This window comes from Berghia stephanieae, chromosome 6 (assembly GCF_034508935.2).
Source record: "Berghia stephanieae isolate SIO BIC M18660-M18661 chromosome 6, UCSD_Bste_1.3, whole genome shotgun sequence".
Lineage (NCBI taxonomy): Eukaryota > Metazoa > Mollusca > Gastropoda > Nudibranchia > Aeolidiidae > Berghia > Berghia stephanieae.
The window spans coordinates 26,968,527-26,985,433 of NC_088365.1; the positions used below are offsets into that span (position 1 = coordinate 26,968,527).

At 36.6% G+C, this 16,907-nt stretch overlaps 1 protein-coding gene across 1 annotated transcript in view; it reads left to right on the plus strand.

The window, feature by feature from the left end:
• Positions 1-3,297: 3,297 nt before the first annotated feature.
• Positions 3,298-16,907, plus strand: part of LOC144975814 (guanylate cyclase soluble subunit beta-2-like) — a 109,319-nt gene continuing 95,709 nt past the window's right edge. Inside the window, exon 1 of the mRNA XM_078920002.1 lies at positions 3,298-3,361. The gene's annotated coding sequence lies outside the window, so the exon portion shown is untranslated. The remainder of the gene's footprint in view (positions 3,362-16,907) is intronic.

Genomic DNA, 16,907 nt, shown 5'->3' on the forward strand with positions numbered 1-16,907 from the left:
GTTTTTGGGACACTTTTGACAATTCTGGAAATAAGCTCCACAGTGGTTCATGTCGATCGTCACATTTGTTGCAGGGTTCTCTTCTATAAAAGATATAATGTTAGCAAAAACTCGTCTTCTTTAAAGAACTGTGACATCATGATTATCATCAGCAGTGACATCTTTTAAAGCTTGTTTTTTTAAGTATCGTGCATGACAAATTTCATGGTATAGGGCGGGAGTGTGCCTCCTGAGCGACTAAATCTCCTCCGGCAATAAATGACAATATATCAGAATATTTTATAGATAACGCTATTTCACGAATATTTTTCTTCCATATCTGTTGTCATTACAGAATGGAGTACTCCCGATTCCATATTTTTACAAAAAAGCACGTTTGTTTATTATAGCCAATCTCTAATTTTGAACGTTGTCTCATTATTCTCGTGGGTTGCGAAATAAATTCATTCGGTGACTCCTCCAAGTCAAATGACGAAGTTTGGAATTCTTGTAGGGCAATTCTTTTAGATTTCTTTATTTCTAATCGCCTAATTTTGTTGGCATTAAATTTTACACGACAATCCTTATGCCACTTAGCATCATTTTGTTTTATGCTTTCAATAATTTCATTTCTTTCTGATGAATTTAAAAAATAGATACATCCAACTTGTTTTCATCACAAACCAAAGAATTGAATTGTGTTAAAGCAATGAAAGTGGTATGCTGACTCTTTACTGTCATCAAGTTTGACCGAAATAGGTTTTAACTCACGTAAAATGATTATAGCAGTATTTTTGGAAAGAAAAGAAAACAGGAGGAGGGGAGAAGGAGCATTGTCCTTTGTCAACACCGGTTATCGGCATGTATTGAGCTGCGTTCTGTTTATCTGTTTTGTCTACCCCTCTGCTCGTCTTCCCGTCTGCCCGTCCGTTTTAGAGCAATTGATTATACTTATTAAATCAGATGCAGAAAAAATCTCAAATTATAGAATATTGCTCGCTAGACGTCCTTTAAAACAAGTGAAATGGAATAATATTTACGATTAAATAATTTGTATGGTTCGTGAATAGAAAGTAAAGGGAAAGGAAAACATCCGCTTCGACGCTAAAAATAATCACCAATGGGAATCCAAAGGATGACGTAAAACAACCTTTGGTCGGCTTGCCTCGAATGTTTACACAATAAAAATGAAAGAAATTATTGTCGTCCATTTCAAAATTTTCTAATCTTAAAAACCTTGTATCTCAACTAATAAGGATCTCTCAGAGTGGTTCTATATCATAAATTATAGGGTTTTTCATATTCTACAACATATGTAATTTTCATGCTTTCAACCCTGTTTCCACAATTCAAGGGTATTTTGGAACTAATTCCCCCTACTATTAAACGAATTATTTTTATTGTGCCCAATAACAAAACGAGCTTGCGAGTATGTGTTATTTCACGATAAGAATATAACTAGTTAATTAAATACAAAGAATTGAAAAAATACTTTTATTCTACCCCTCTAAGTAAGATTATTAGATATTTCGTAAACAAATGGTATGGTATTTCACCATAATTTGTATCTTTCTCCATCTGTTTGAAAGACAATTTGACCCAAATAGGAAAAAAAACGCTGGATTTGTATTCAAACGCACCAAAAGATTATTTTTATTTACCAATCAGCTGTCTTTTACACCTAATTTCACACCAATAAAATGTACGCAAATATTCTGCAATCGTTGAATAAAACGTTTATTAAACGCGTTTAAAGCATTATTAATTCAACGATTACTTATTTACTAAGAAATGATAGGGTTTTCCGATGGAATGGGTGGGATAGTTGGTTTGATTGAACACAAAAATACATGTACTGTACATTTTTTTTTGCCCTAGAGACTGAGGTAAAATTCTAAGAAACAGTCGAAAAAGATTGTAATATAAACCCTTTATGTCTAATGTAAGCCCTCCCACATCCTTTCGAATGGGGAATTCAGTAATTCTGTCTGCTCATTCTGTATCCCTCCCTCTCTCTCTCTCTCTCTCTCTCTCTCTCTCTCTCTCTCTCTCTATCTATCTATCTATCTATCTATCTATTGAATCGTGTTTGATACAAATATGGTACGAAAAGTGCTCGACATGTAGCAATGGAGCGAATTATTATTTTGATATTTACCACAATGTTTGAGTCAGTCTACATCGATGTTTCAGGACTAATCAGCCATCGTCAGGACTGTGTGTTACATGAGTTTGGTTTGTTGACTGTTGTTGTTTGTTGAAGTGGTTCTGGTTTGTAGTTGATTAATAAGAACTTCCGGCGATGTGGACACGTATTGTACATCTCATTTTTCGTGTTGAGTGTGGCTTCATGAGGGTGTTTGATTATAGTATATTTTTCTTCCAGGTATAAGCTACATTGTTTTGATGTTGGTGTGTATCCTGTTGCTTTAGATAAAATTTTCCATAAAATGTTGTGGTCTAGTTTGTTGTCTTTTAATTTCCAAATATGTTCGCTGAGTTTTGTGGGTGTTTTTTTGTTAGTGTTTCTAAATGTTGAGGTGTGGAGGTTGTATCTTGTTTTGAAATTATTTTCCGTTAGTACTACATATTTTTCTTGCTTGTTTGTTTTAGAACATTTTTTCTTAAACATTTACAGACGTAACTCTCTCCTTACCAGCCATTATTAGAATTTTCCCCGAAAATTCACTCCCGCCCGACACAAAAAAAAAAAGATTTTTCTTACTCAAGCAAATAAATTACAAGTGAAATCTATACAATGGAGATTAAGATAAAGGGAGTAAATCTGACTCATGAATGAACAACACAAAACAAACGACGTTTCGGCCTTTGGCCTTTTTCAAGTAAACACAGAATACATATCTGACAATCTAATATAAATATATATTTACTCTGTGGTTACTTGAAAAAGGCCAAAGGCCGAAACGTCGTTTGTTTTGTGTTGTTCATTCATGAATCAGATTTACTCACTTTATCTTTATCTCCATTTTATTGACTCATTTAGGCACCTCTATTTATAAGCAATCTATACAGAATGTATATTCGGCAAAATAAGCTCTACAACTCAATGTTTAGTATTTATTCTGTAGAGAAATCAGAATGAGAAAATTGTTGGTTGCATCGTAACGAATGTGACAATTTCCTATGTTTGGTAAGGAGAGGATTAAATAAATGCTGATCATAATATTGTCTTTAAAACTAATCTGATTCAGTACGTATATATCGCATGATACCAGAATTCCCATGATGGGTTACAGTTTAAATATATCTACATACGTAATGCTTTGTGATTTCCTGGTCCATTTCAGTACGGCCAGATACACTGCGTCATCAGAGAGCTGGTCCAGAAAAAGTTTGGAAACGACACATGGGAGACAGTTCTGTAAGTATTGATGTTTGTGCGGCTATGTGGTCTAGTGGTATGACACTCGCTTTCGGATCGGTAGGTCCTGGGTTCGAGCCTCGCTCGGCGCATAGTTGAGTCCTTGGAAAAGGCTCTTTACTCACATTCTCTATCCAAATTCGGGTGTTAAAAGAGTACATAGCGTTAACAGCATTGTCTATCTCAAAAAAATGAAGAGATTGTAATGTCTCGTACTTACTTTTTTTTTTAACTAGAGCATTTATAAAGCGCAATATCCAACAGCCACACCTAACCTGAAAGACGGGGCATGACACCTGTAAGGTAATATTACAGTTTTTTCGGACAGAGAAAACGCTGTTAACGGCGAGGTACTAATTTTACACCCCAGTACGATAGGAGAGAGTAGAGCGCCTTCTACAAGGACTCAACTATTCGCCGAGCGAGCTCGAACCTTCCAGTCTGAAAGCGAGTGTCATACCACTAGACGTCATTTTACTTTAGTTTGGCATTTTGCCCCTACCGGAGCATAGGCCATCAATGAAGACCCTCCTCCACTTTTTTTCTTTCCTGTTCCATCACGTGCCAATCCTCTTCATTTCGGTACAGCACGCTGAGTGTCTGCTTCTACATCTGCTCTTCTCCACAGAGAGAGCGTTCTTTGGTCAGCCCTTATTTCAAGTCACATCCTATGTGTCGATTGTTGCTGTTGGCTAATGACCATTTGTTAAGCGTTTTGAGCTCGTTAAGTGGATATTGCACTATTTTTCTTTTTTTAATTCACGCTCTTCCGCCACGGCATCAAAAGATACCGTCGCCTAGGCATTCCACGAAGGAATATAGATAATCCATCAAACAAGATGTCTGATGTCAACAGGAATCACCCATGTTGTCCAAGTGAGCAAATTGGGGGTTAATCATCTTTGCCAAAGAAAAAAACGAAAGTGCCTGAAGCGAGGCTCGAACCCGGGACCTTCCAGATCACAATGCAATGCCTTGACCACTCGGAGATGATATCTTTTTGATGAAAATCATCTCTCTGTTAAGCACTGTGTTATGTTTTGATTACATATTATATATGATTTGTAAAAATTTGAGTATATCCCTCTTAGTTGGTATATGTGCTTGTGTCTGGATGTGACTTTTAGGTAATCTCAAATTTAGTAGATAGTGTGCTCTTGGAATCTACATCCGTTTCCCATTTGAACCAATTCCCCTTTGTCTTACCTTTTCTTGGGTGCTTTAATAGTAATTCTAGAACTTTTTACTTTCCCATTTTCCTCCTTTTTATTGGCATTGATATGACCTTGATGTGTTGCAAGCGCCGTTAAACCCTTAAAAACAAAACAATAATCGTTCATCCACTGTCTACAAATCTTTTATCCAATCTCTTCACAAAGACACAGTTCTGTGTCAAAACATCGACCCAAATACAATTTTGTCAGATATTAAACCAAATTCCCCCCCCCCCCCCCCCCCCCCCCCCCCCGTGGATTCCAAATGACCTTAAATTTTTAGCAAGTGCGTTTCAACTCCTAAAACCAAATTAAACTAACTAAAGCTTTTACTATCTATCTTCATAGGCACACAGTTTCGGCGAACCAGCGACCAAAATACAATTTTGACGAAATGAAACCAACTCCCCACGGGGATTCCCCAAGGTCATAGAATCCCATTCATCATAGAGTTAAAATATTTCTATCTTTTTTATCGGGAACCCATTTTCATTTCCGGTGAAGGTGCGTACAAAGCCCTGGTCACGCAACTGACCGGAAATCAATTTGGATTTCGAGAGAGGCGGAGAAAGTCTGAAAAAAAAGTCTATCGACAATTGGATATAATCGGATATCCTCTAAAATAAATATAAAAAGTTTATATTATTCCTCTTTTTTCTGGAAGGGGGGAAGGGGGAGGGGGCAAATGGCAAAAGGACACTTGCTGGCTTGTTAGAATATCTACGAAACGTGAATCCATCTGTATAAGTATAAATGTGACTAAAACGTTAATATTGCGGATTTCTGGTCAAGTAGTATGACACTGGCCTTTGATCGGAATTTCCAGGGTTCAAATATCGCTTTGAGCGGCGCATAGTTGAATTCTATGAAAATTCTTGGCCATTTACTCACATTCTATCACCGTACTCGGTGGTAAAATGAGTACCTGGTCGTCATCAGCATTGTTTCTTTTAGAAAAAAAAAAGATGTGATATTGCCTAACAGGAGTCATGTCTCGTCCTACATGTTAACAAATTGAGCTTTTATATAGCGCAATATCCATTAAACGTGCTCAAAGCGCTTTACAAGGGGTTCCTGCTCAACAGCAACACTTAACATGTAGGACGGGACATGACGCCTGTTAGGCGATATTAAATTGCTTTTTTCGGAAAGAGACGACGTTGTTTACGGCCAGGTACTCATTTTACACCTGAGTACGTTAAGAGAATGTGAGTAAAGAGCCTTTTCCAAGGACTCAACTATGCGCCGAGTGAGGCTCGAACCCATGACCTTCCGATCCGAAAGCAAATGTCATACCACAAGACCACATAGCCGCACACACCCGTGTAAACACCAAGAGAAAGACCCCACCATTTAGTGCGGCTATTTGGTCTTTTGGTATGATACTCGCTTTCGGATCGGAAGGTCCTGGGTTCGAGCCTCGCTCAGCGTATAGTTGAGTCCTTGGAGTGGCTCTTTACTCACATTCTCTCACCGTACTCAGTGTAAAATGAGTACCTGGCCCTTAACAGCGTTGTCTCTTTCCGAAAAAAAAAAAGATGTAATATCGCCTAACAGGCAGCATGTCACGTCCTCCATGTTAAATGTTGGATTGTAAAGCGCTTTGAGCACGTTGAATGGATATTGCGCTATATAGAAGCTTTTTTTAATTAAAAAAGAGAAAGTCCGCCAAAAGAATGCCTGCATTCCACAATGCCAGGAAATACTTGGTTTCCTCAAATTGCCGCTTAACAGGACATGGCAGAACTGCATCAAATAATATGTGCAATTTTGCACTATCCTTAGATGCAGTGCGTTTGGCTAAGAAACTCACAAAATTGCGATCCGGAAATAATGTAACGGACTGACACACAAAAACTATGTGTAACCTTGAACTTTTATAGTCTGGTTAATGCAGTTTAGTGAGAATGACTCAGAGACATGGATGGCAAAAAGAAACCAATAACAAAGACCTGAGTGACGTCAACTTCGTTCTATCTATATGTTTTTGGATCTCAATGCTTCGTGGCGTCTTGGTCCGTCCGTACATCGGTCCAGTCCGGTCTAGTCCGATCAAGTTTGTGTTTTGCTCCACAAAAATAGAGCCACTTGCGTACATTGAGATAAAAATAGTGTTTAAAACATCCTTTGAATGGGAAACAAAAGTGCGACGTCAAAAAACTGGTTCCAATCTCATTGGAAGTGTAAAAGCACTATTTCAGAGGACTGGATGTAGCATAATATCTTGTATAATTGGTCTTCTGGTTTCAGAGTGATGGCGTCTCATTTTATAGCCTAAATATATATATATATATATATATATATATATATATATATATATATATATATATATCCCTCTCTCTCTATCTCTCTCTCTATCTATCTCTCTCTATCTCTATCTATCTATCTATCTATCTATCTATCTCTGTCTAGTTCTCTTTTCTCTCAATATATCAATCTCTCTCTCTCTCTCTATCTCTCCCTGTCTCTATTTTCTCTCTCTATCTATTCATCTATCTATCTATCTATCAATCTCTATCTCTCTCTCTCTCTCTCTCTCTCTCTCTCTCTCTCTCTCTCTCTCTCTCCATGTCTATCTCTCTAACTGTCTCTCTCTCTTTCTCTCTCTCTTTCTCTTTCTTTTTCTCTCTCTATCTCTACCTATCTTTCTCCCTCTTTTTTTCTCCCCCCTCTCTCTCTCTCTCTCTCTCTCTCTCTCTCTCTCTCTCTCTCTCTCTCTCTATCTATCTATCTATCTCTATCTATCTATCTATCTATCTATCTATCTATCTCTATCTATATATCTATCTATCTCTATCAACTATTTATCTATCTATCTATCTGTCTTTCTATCTAGTTCTCTTTTCTCTCAATATATCAATCTCTCTCTATCTCTTTATCTCTCCCTGTCTCTATTTTCTCTCTATATTTCTACCTATCTTTCTCCCTCTTCCCCCTCTCTCTCTCTCTCTCTCTCTCTCTCTCTCTCTCTCTCTCTCTCTCTATCTATCTATCTATCTATCTATCTATCTATCTATCTCTCTCTATCTATCTATCTATCTATCTATCTATCTATCTATCTATCTATCTATCTATATATCTATCTCTATCAACTATTTATCTATCTATCTATCTGTCTTTCTATCTATCCATCTATCTATCTCTATCTCTATCTATCTACGTATCTATATATTTCTCTCTCTCTCTCTCTCTCTCTCTCTCTCTCTCTCTCTCTCTCTCTCTCTGATTGGAATTAGCGTCATATAGAGGGGAATCCAGTTGTAATTATTTGTAGAAACGGGCAGGGATTGCTTCTTGCAAATGAAAGCACTCCCGCCAGAGACGGACGTAATATCATGCCATGCCATGACCTAGGCGATCAATTGGTGTTTGTTGTTTTGTGCGCATGAATAATTCATCAAGTCATGGAAAATACTGCCATACTCTCAACAACAACAACAAAAAAACGTTTTTTGGCCAGAAAACTCGTTCTTCAAATAACGATCGATTAAAACGACTCTCATCTTGTCAAAGACTCTCAAACCTGGGACGTCAGTCAAAGTCAAATGTTGGAGAGTTTTTGGCAAGATGGGAGTCATGTTAGTCAATCAATATTGGAAGGGCGAGTTTTCTAGCCAAAATTTTTTTAAGGTTTTATTACGGAGGATGTGGCAGATTGGCAATAAGATTTGCATCAGTATTGGATAATGACAACTACGTTGTTGCATGACGTAAATATCCGGGAGCAACAAAGTCCTTTATCCCAGGTTTCCGTTGCGTTAATCAGTTAACTGTTTTACTCAAGAAAGACACGTAATTAAAATTTTCAGAAATCTCGTCCTTCAAATATCGATCGACTTAAATGATCCTCATCTTGGCAAAATCTCTCAAACCTGGGAATTTAGGGAAGACCTCACGAGGTCCCAGGTTGGAGAATTTTTGCCAAGTTGAGGGTTATTTGAATTGATGTATGTACGATTTTTCTGGCCAAAGTTTCAAGACCATTTTTTTTAATATTGTTCCTGCATAGAAATGGGAATTGGGGCTTCAGCATGGGATAACGACAAATGTGTCGTACTCTGGAAAAACCCATATTTGAAAATTTGGCCAGAAAACTCTTTCTTCAAATATTGATCGATTTAAATGCCCCTTTTCTTGGCAAAACCTTTCAAACCTGGGACTTCGCGATTTTGTTTGCCAAGATGAAAGTGATTTAAATCGATCGATATTTGAAGGACGAGTTTTCTGGCCATATTTTCAAATATGAGTTTTTCCAGAGTACGACAGAACTGTGTTGTTAAATGCCGTGAAACTCCTGGAACAGAGAAGGCCTTTGTGACATAATGGCTTCTTAATCCAGAGTTAAACCCGGTTTCCGTTACGTTAAATGGACGTTTACAATAAAAAGTGTTGTTTTTTTTAAAGATCGGTAATTCGTTTCTTCATCATCATCTTCTTCTTCTTCTTCTTCTTCTTCTTCTTCTTCTTCTTCTTCTTCTTCTTCTTCTTCTTCTTCTTCTTCTTCTTCTTCTTCTTCTTCTTCTTCTTCTTCTTCTTCTTCTTCTTCTTCTTCTTCTTCTCTTCTTCTTCTTCTTCTTCTTCTTCTTCTTCTTCTTTCTCTTCTTCTTCTTCTTCTTCTTCTTCTTCTTCTTCTTCTTCTTCTTCTTCTTCTTCTTCTTCTTCTTCTTCTTCTTCTTCTTCTTCTTCTTCTTCTTCTTCTTCTTCTTCTTCTTCTTCTTCTTCTTCTTCTTCTTCTTCTTCTTCTTCTTCTTCTTCTTCTTCTTCTTCTTCTTCTTCTTCTTCTTCTTCTTCTTCTTCTTCTTCTTCTTCTTCTTCTTTCTTCTTCTTCTTTCTTTTTTCTTCTCTTCTTCTTCTTCTTCTTCTTCTTCTTCTCTACTTCTTCTTCCTTCTTCTTCTTCTTCTTCTTCTTCTTTTCTTCTTCTTCTTCTTCTTCTTTCTTCTTCTTCTTCTTCTTCTTCTTCTTCTTCTTCTTCTTCTTCTTCTTCTTCTTCTTCTTCTTCTTCTTCTTCTTCTTCTTCTTCTTCTTCTTCTTCTTCCTCTTCTTCTTCTTATATCCTCCTATATCTGTTTTCCAATTTCTTCTTGTCTTTGTCTTGGAATGAGATTACTTAGTTTTGTCCTGACCCTGGCCGGAGTCATTTGCTGGGACGGAAACAGTCGAATTATATTTATAGTTTTGAAGGCTGATATTGTTTCTCCTTGTTATTCATCACACTGTTATGTATCCTGTAATTTTTTATTATGTAAACATTTGAGTGTATGATCTTGTGCTTGTTGATGGATCAGACTTTTAGGTGATCTCAAACTGAGTACCCTGATAGTGTGCTCTTGGAATCTACGTCTGTCCCCTATTTAAACCGGTCCCCTTTGTCCTACGTTTTTCTATATTCTTTTAATTGTATATCTAGAATGTGTTTACATCCAATTTTCTTCCTTTTTACTGGCGCTGATGTGACCTATATGTGTCCCAAGCGCCGTAAAACCTTTTACCCTCTCCTTACCACCTGCAGCAAAATCAAAATCGTCACATTTGTGACAAAGAATGATCTTTGTTGAATTAATAAGAACATAAAATTGTTTTGTAAAGACCTTTTTTTTACTTTAAAAAATCATTTTTTTTTTCTCCTGGTAAGCCTGCCATTTTGAGAGAATACTGAAAATGATCGGTGAGGAGAGATTTAAAAACAAAATTCAAACATTCAAAACAATCTTCTTCTTCTTCTTCTTCTTCTTCTTCTTCTTCTTCTTCTTCTTCTTCTTCTTCTTCTTCTTCTTCTTCTTCTTCTTCTTCTTCTTCTTCTTCTTCTTCTTCTTTTTCTTCTTCTTCTTCTTCTTCTTCCTCTCAGGCGATAATGGCTCGGACATTGTAACATTCTCTGTCTGTCCCACTGACTTCGTGACATGTTCGGGGTATGGGGATGAGGCTTAAGAGGGATCAGTGACCCCCTTAACCCTCTCCTTACCAGCCATTTTCAGGATTTATCCCCAAAACTTCAAACCTAACACAACAATAGATTTTTTATCACTCAGAAATAATAACCGTTAAAATTCTTGCGATACATAATTTCTATAACAAAACAGGCTCTACAACATATTGTGTTCATTTTCTTTAAATTTTATGATGTACAAAAGAAATTTGAATAAGAAAAATGTTGGTTGTATCGTAACGAATGTGACAATTTTCCTATCGTTGGTACGGAGAGGGTTAAATTCAAAGTTCGTAGATTCTAGGGTTTATGCTTATCTCAACCCACAAGAAGAAGAGTTCTATTTTGCATCCATCGGATTTAAACAAATAGGGAAGAAAAGTGTGATGTCGAAAAACTGGTTCCCATTTCATTGAAAGTGTAAAACTACTCTTCCGGAGGACTGAAGACATAGCTTGTGTAAATCATCTCCTGGCTTCAGAGTGATGGCATCTTATTTTCTAGTATAAATATATGCTCGGCATCAATAAAGACTACCCATCCTCGCTCTTTTACGTCCCGTAATCCTAAGAATCTGTGTCTGCCGGAAAATAATAACAAAGAGCTGAGTGACGTCAATTTCGTTCATTCTATAAGATTAGACCGCAAACATTTGCGGCTATGCGATCTTGAGGTATGACACTCGCTTCCAAATTAGAAGCGACGCATAGACGAGTCCTTTGAAAAAATATTTTACTCACATTCTCTCACCGTACTAAGGTGCTAAATGACGATAACAGATTTGTCTCAGTCTGGGGAAAAATGTATTATCACGTAAAAGGCGTCATGTAACGTTGATGTTAGACCCCTTGTAAAGCCTTTTGACAACGTGTTGTGGATATTGCGCCATATAAATGCTCAATCTTTTTTTAAGCTTGTCATCAGAGGGCGGGAGATTGTTTTGAAAACACGAGTACAAATATCTGCCTACATTAAACGGGGAGATGGGGATATTATGTAGCAATGACTATGAAAAATGTTTTTTTTCTCTTTTTGAGGAATACTTTTGTCTAAAATCAAAGCCCTATCTCCACGGAGTAAAAATGTTTTTGAATTTTCAAAACCCATTCATAAATAAACAAGTTATGCAGTTTCAAAGGTGTCATTTATTTGGATGACCCGCAAAGAGGAAAAAAACGCGAAAATATGGGACGCTTTTTCGGCATTTTTTTTTTTCGACCTTTGGTTGTATCTTGTGTAATAAGTGTGAAACTTGAAGAGCAAATTAGGATGGTGTTTTGTAAAATACGGGAAAAGTACTCGTCATATTCATATGAAATTTTACAACCAAAAAGAAGAAATGTTCATGTATTACCTTGTCAGCGACAAAACCTCCACGCCCGGTAGTTTTAGAAATATTTTACTCCAAAGAGTAAACATCTATTTTTAACTGTCTTCTGGTAATCACACGAGTTTTGTCGCTTGACATAATCTAAAATGACCTTTTTTCTAACTGTGTGCCAACTTTCAGTCATATTCATCAATAAACAGCGTCGTAATTAATTTTTTAGAAATAGCTTATACGAAACGGCTTCGTCCCATATTTTGACGCGAATTCGGGCACTTCGTAAGCGAAAAAGAGGCCCAAAGATTTGTGCGGGATAGTCATTGCTATATTATGCGATTCTTTCATCTCTTTGTATTTATTAAACAAGTTATTTTATCGTGCCCAATAACACAACGAGCTTGCGAGTATGTGTTATTGCACGATAAAAATATAACGAGTTTAATAAATACAAAGAAATGAAAGAATACGTTTATTCAAGTAAGATTTTTAGATATTTTGTAACCAAATGGTATGGTATTAGTACTTCTATTCACCATAATTTTTCTCTTTCTCCTTCTGCTTGAATGACAATTTGACCCAAAACTAAAAACATTGGATTTGTATTCATGCACACCAAAAGATTATTTATAATTACCAATCAGCTGTCTTTTACACCTAATTTCACACCATTAAAATGAGCGAAAATATTCTGCAATCGTTGAATAAATTTTGTATTCAACGCGTTCAAAGCATTATTCAACGATGACGTATTGACTAAGAAATGATAGGGTTTTGAGTGGGAGGAGTGGGATAATAAACATTTGACAGTCTCTTAAGAATGAATTTTCCCGTGGGATGGATTGAAGGTGATTGAAGACATTTCATTTATTTTATAATGAAACGTAATTTGGTGAATGAAAGGGGGGGGGGGGGGGGGGATGGAAGAGTCAGTCTATTAACCCTGTCAGGACCTGTCACGAACGGCGTCATAATTCATTTCACCCGTTCATTGGGCTTGATGGAAATTTCAACAAGATTGTCAAACACTTCTGACCCTTTTACACACACACACACACACACACACACACACATATCCATCATACACACGCATACACACACAAACACACATACACACATATGCACACACACACATGCACTCACACATACGCACACTCAAACACACACACACACACACACATGCACATATACGCACACACACAAACACACATATACACACCCACACACACACTGATAACCAAACTCACCCTCAAGTAATCTCTGTCGTATTCTATTGATGTGATGCGTTTAGCAAAAACAAAAACTCACAACATCCACCAGTCGGTTATAACGTACCAACACACAAAACTATGTGTAGCCTTGAACGTTTATAGTCTGATTGTTATAATTAAGTGAGAACTACTCATAAAAATGGCTGGCTAAAAACAACAACAAAGACCTAAGTGACGTCCATTTTGCTGAGTCTATTACATGATTCACGACGCATTGGGAATGAGATCAACATAGATAACAAAACTATGATTCCAATCCCATTTTCCCATTTACCACATCTTTCATTGGGGTGAATTGGTTTCGGCATATGTGACCGAATAAAAAGGAGTTTTCTCCTTTTGATGACATTTAGTAGTTCTAATAGACATTAGTTTGTTTGTTTTTTTAGGTCAAGCACTATTACTGACTTCGAATCCTTCGATGTGCTTACTTGCAAAATGTATAAGAAAATACATTTGAAGAGTGGTTTTCCAAAACTCCCTAACTCTGTTTTCCCCATTTTGAGATATTGTTGATTATTTCCCCTAAAATTTCTCATTCGGTCTATTATTTTATCACATTTAAAATTCAAATTCAAAAAAATCTAAGGAAATTCTTGTGTCACTTGATGCTTAAAACAAAATTCACATTTCAATGTATCTCATGGATGGAAAATCTCAAAAAGTAGAAAAATCGACAGTTAACGGGTTTTGGAAAACCAGCCTTCATTTGAAGTCTGCAAATATGGCGTTCGAAACAGTTCGAGTATGTTCGGGATCGCAAACGAACAACTCAACTCTTCTATCTTCCAATCTGTGCAAACATTAGAGCTCACTCATGACCTGACGTCTGGTTGAAAGAAAAAAACATTTGAAGTCCGCAAGTGTGGCGCTCGAAACGGTTCGAGTATGGTTCGCGAATCGCAAACGAATAACTCAATTCTTCTTATCTTCCAATCTGTGCAAACATTCGAGCTAGATAACTCATGATCGGAAGTCAGGTTGTTTGCAAAGAGAATCACAAACGACTTAAGGGGCAACAACTCTGGCTATCGATATTCGGTCAATGGTGGGAGATGTGTATTCTGATTACGTTATGACACAGAATGAATGCCTAGAAAGTTCTAACGTCATATCCATGACATTATCGAGCCATACTTTAAAAAATAAAAAAGTGGTCAGAAATCTGGGCCCTAAAACTCTCAACCCCAGGTGTTGAATAAATTCCCAGGTTTGAGAGGTTTTCACAAGGTGAGGGTCGTTTTAATCGATCGATGTTTGAAAGTCAATTTTTATGGCCACATTTTGATAACGGTTTGTATTTTTTGTTGTTTTCTTTTTTAGTTGGGGTTGTTTTATTGGGTGTTTTTGTTTTGTTTTTTTGTTTTTTGTTTTTTTTTTTTTGGGGGGGGGGGGGTCTTTTTTGAGGGGGGTTGGGTTGGGTTGTTTTTTGTTTTTGTGTTTTTTGGGGGGTTGTTTTTTGGGGTTGTTTTTTGGGGTTGTTTTTTTTTTCTTTTGTTTATTTTATTTATTTTGTTTGTTAGTTTGTTTTTTTTATAGTAGGCCAATTTCATTTTTTGGCATGTTGGCTATAATTTGCCCTTTATCCATTGCCTTAAAACGGTATTTTATCGAAGTGGTTGGTTGCTAGATTTGGAAATAAACTATTAGCCTTGGGTTGATATTTCAATTGATGAAAACGAATAGGAGAAGGGGGATGAGGAGAAGGTGGAGGAGAAGGAAGAGGAGGGAGAAAGAGTAGGGAGAAGGAGAAGAAGAAGAAGAAGAAGAAGAAGAAGGAGGAGGAGGAGGAGGAGGAGGAGGAGGAGGAGGAGGAGGAGGGAGGAGGAAGGAGAGGAGAGGAGGAGGATGGAGAGAGAGAAGAAGAGAAGGAAAGAAGAAGAAGAAGAAGAAGAAGAAGAAGAAGAAGAAGAAGAAGAAGAAGAAGAAGAAGAAGAAGAAGAACAACAACAACAACAACAATAACAACGACAAGATGTATGATGATGGAGGTGAGAGAAAAAATAAATAGAAAGAAAAGCTTATATTATGTAAATTGAGATTCCAGAATGCAAATTGTTCCCATCCTCCATTGCACGCATAATAAATAAATAAATAAATCAATAGATGAATAAATAAATAAATAAATAAATAAATAAATAAATAAATAGATTAATAAATAAATAAATGAATGAATAATTAAATAAATAAATAGATAATTAAATTTAAAAAAAAATAGATAAATTAAATAAATAAATAGATAATAATTAATAAATAAATAAATGGATAATAAATAAATAATAATAATTAAATTAAAAAACAAATAAATAAATAATAATAAATAAATAGATGAATAATTATATAAATAAATAAATAGATAAATAAATAAATAAATAGATAAATAAATAGATAAATAAATAAACAGAAAACGATCCATCAATTCTTTCTCAATCCGTCACCCCTTCTCTTCATCGATATATCCCGTACTTTGAGAAAAAAGAAAGAGCATTTTTACAACTATTGCCATAAATATCGATGGATTAAAATTATTATCGAAACCTCTCAAACTTGAAATTTCAAAGAACTCTATAATTCACTAACGAAGTCTCTGAGTTGTGAGCTTTTGCCACGATGAGGGTCATGGTACTCGTTCCATGTTTGAAGGACGAGTTTTCTGTCCAAACAGCTCTTGTCATGTAATTTAGTTCTCAGAATACGGTAGACATTTTCCAAAAAGCCTCAGACTTTTATATAGGGTAATATCCACTAAACGTGCTCAAAGCGCTTTACAATGTGTCCCTGACTAACAGCAACACATAACATGTAGAACGAGACATGACTGACACCTGTTAGGCGATATTACATTTTTTTTCTCCGACAGAGACAACGCTGTTAACGGCCAAACACTCATTTTACACTTGAGTACGGTGATAGAATGAGTAAAAATCCTTTTCTAAGGACTCAACCATGCGCCGAGCAAGGCTCGAACCCAGGACCTTCCGATCCGAAAGCGATTGTTATAAGATAAGACAACAAAGCCGCAAAATAAGATTACCGTATCACCCCCCCCCCCCCCTATCCCCCCACCACTTCCTCAACAGCAACATCAGACCACCAAACACAACACAAAAGAGCTACACAGAATAATTAGGGACCCATCTGTCATATTTAGCTACCGGAATTACAAGTTCTTTTGTTTAGATTCTTATCTTGGTTCACCTACATCCTTTGAAATCTCTCTCTCTCTCTCTCTCTCTCTCTCTCTCTCTCTCTCTCTCTCTCTCTCTCTCTCTCTCTCTCTCTCTCTTCTCTCTCTCCTTCTCTCTTTCTTTTTTCTCTTTGTCTTTCTATCTATTATATCTCATTCTTCTCTCTCTCTTTTCTCTCTCTCTCTCTCTACTCTTCTCTCCTTCTCTCTCTCTTTTTTTTTTCTTCTTTATTTTCTTATTCCTCTCCTCTCTCTCTCTCTCTCTCTCTCTCTCTCTCTCTCTCCTTCTCTCTCTCATCTCTCTTGTCTTTCTATCTTATCTATTATCTATCTCTCTCTCCCTTTTCTCTCCACCTTTCTATTCTCTCCATCTTCTCTCCTTTTTTTTTTTTTTTTTTTTTTTTTCTTCTCTTTCTTACACTACCTCTCTTCTATCTTTTTTTCTTATCATTCCTCCTCTTCTCTCTCTCTCTCTCTCTCTCGCGCGCGCGCGCGCGCGCTGTTTCTCTCTTTATCACACACACACACGCGCGCGCACGCACGCACATACTCATTATCATTTGCATTCTGGACTCTGAATTTACATATTGGATTTATTATCTCGTCTTCATCATACAACACCT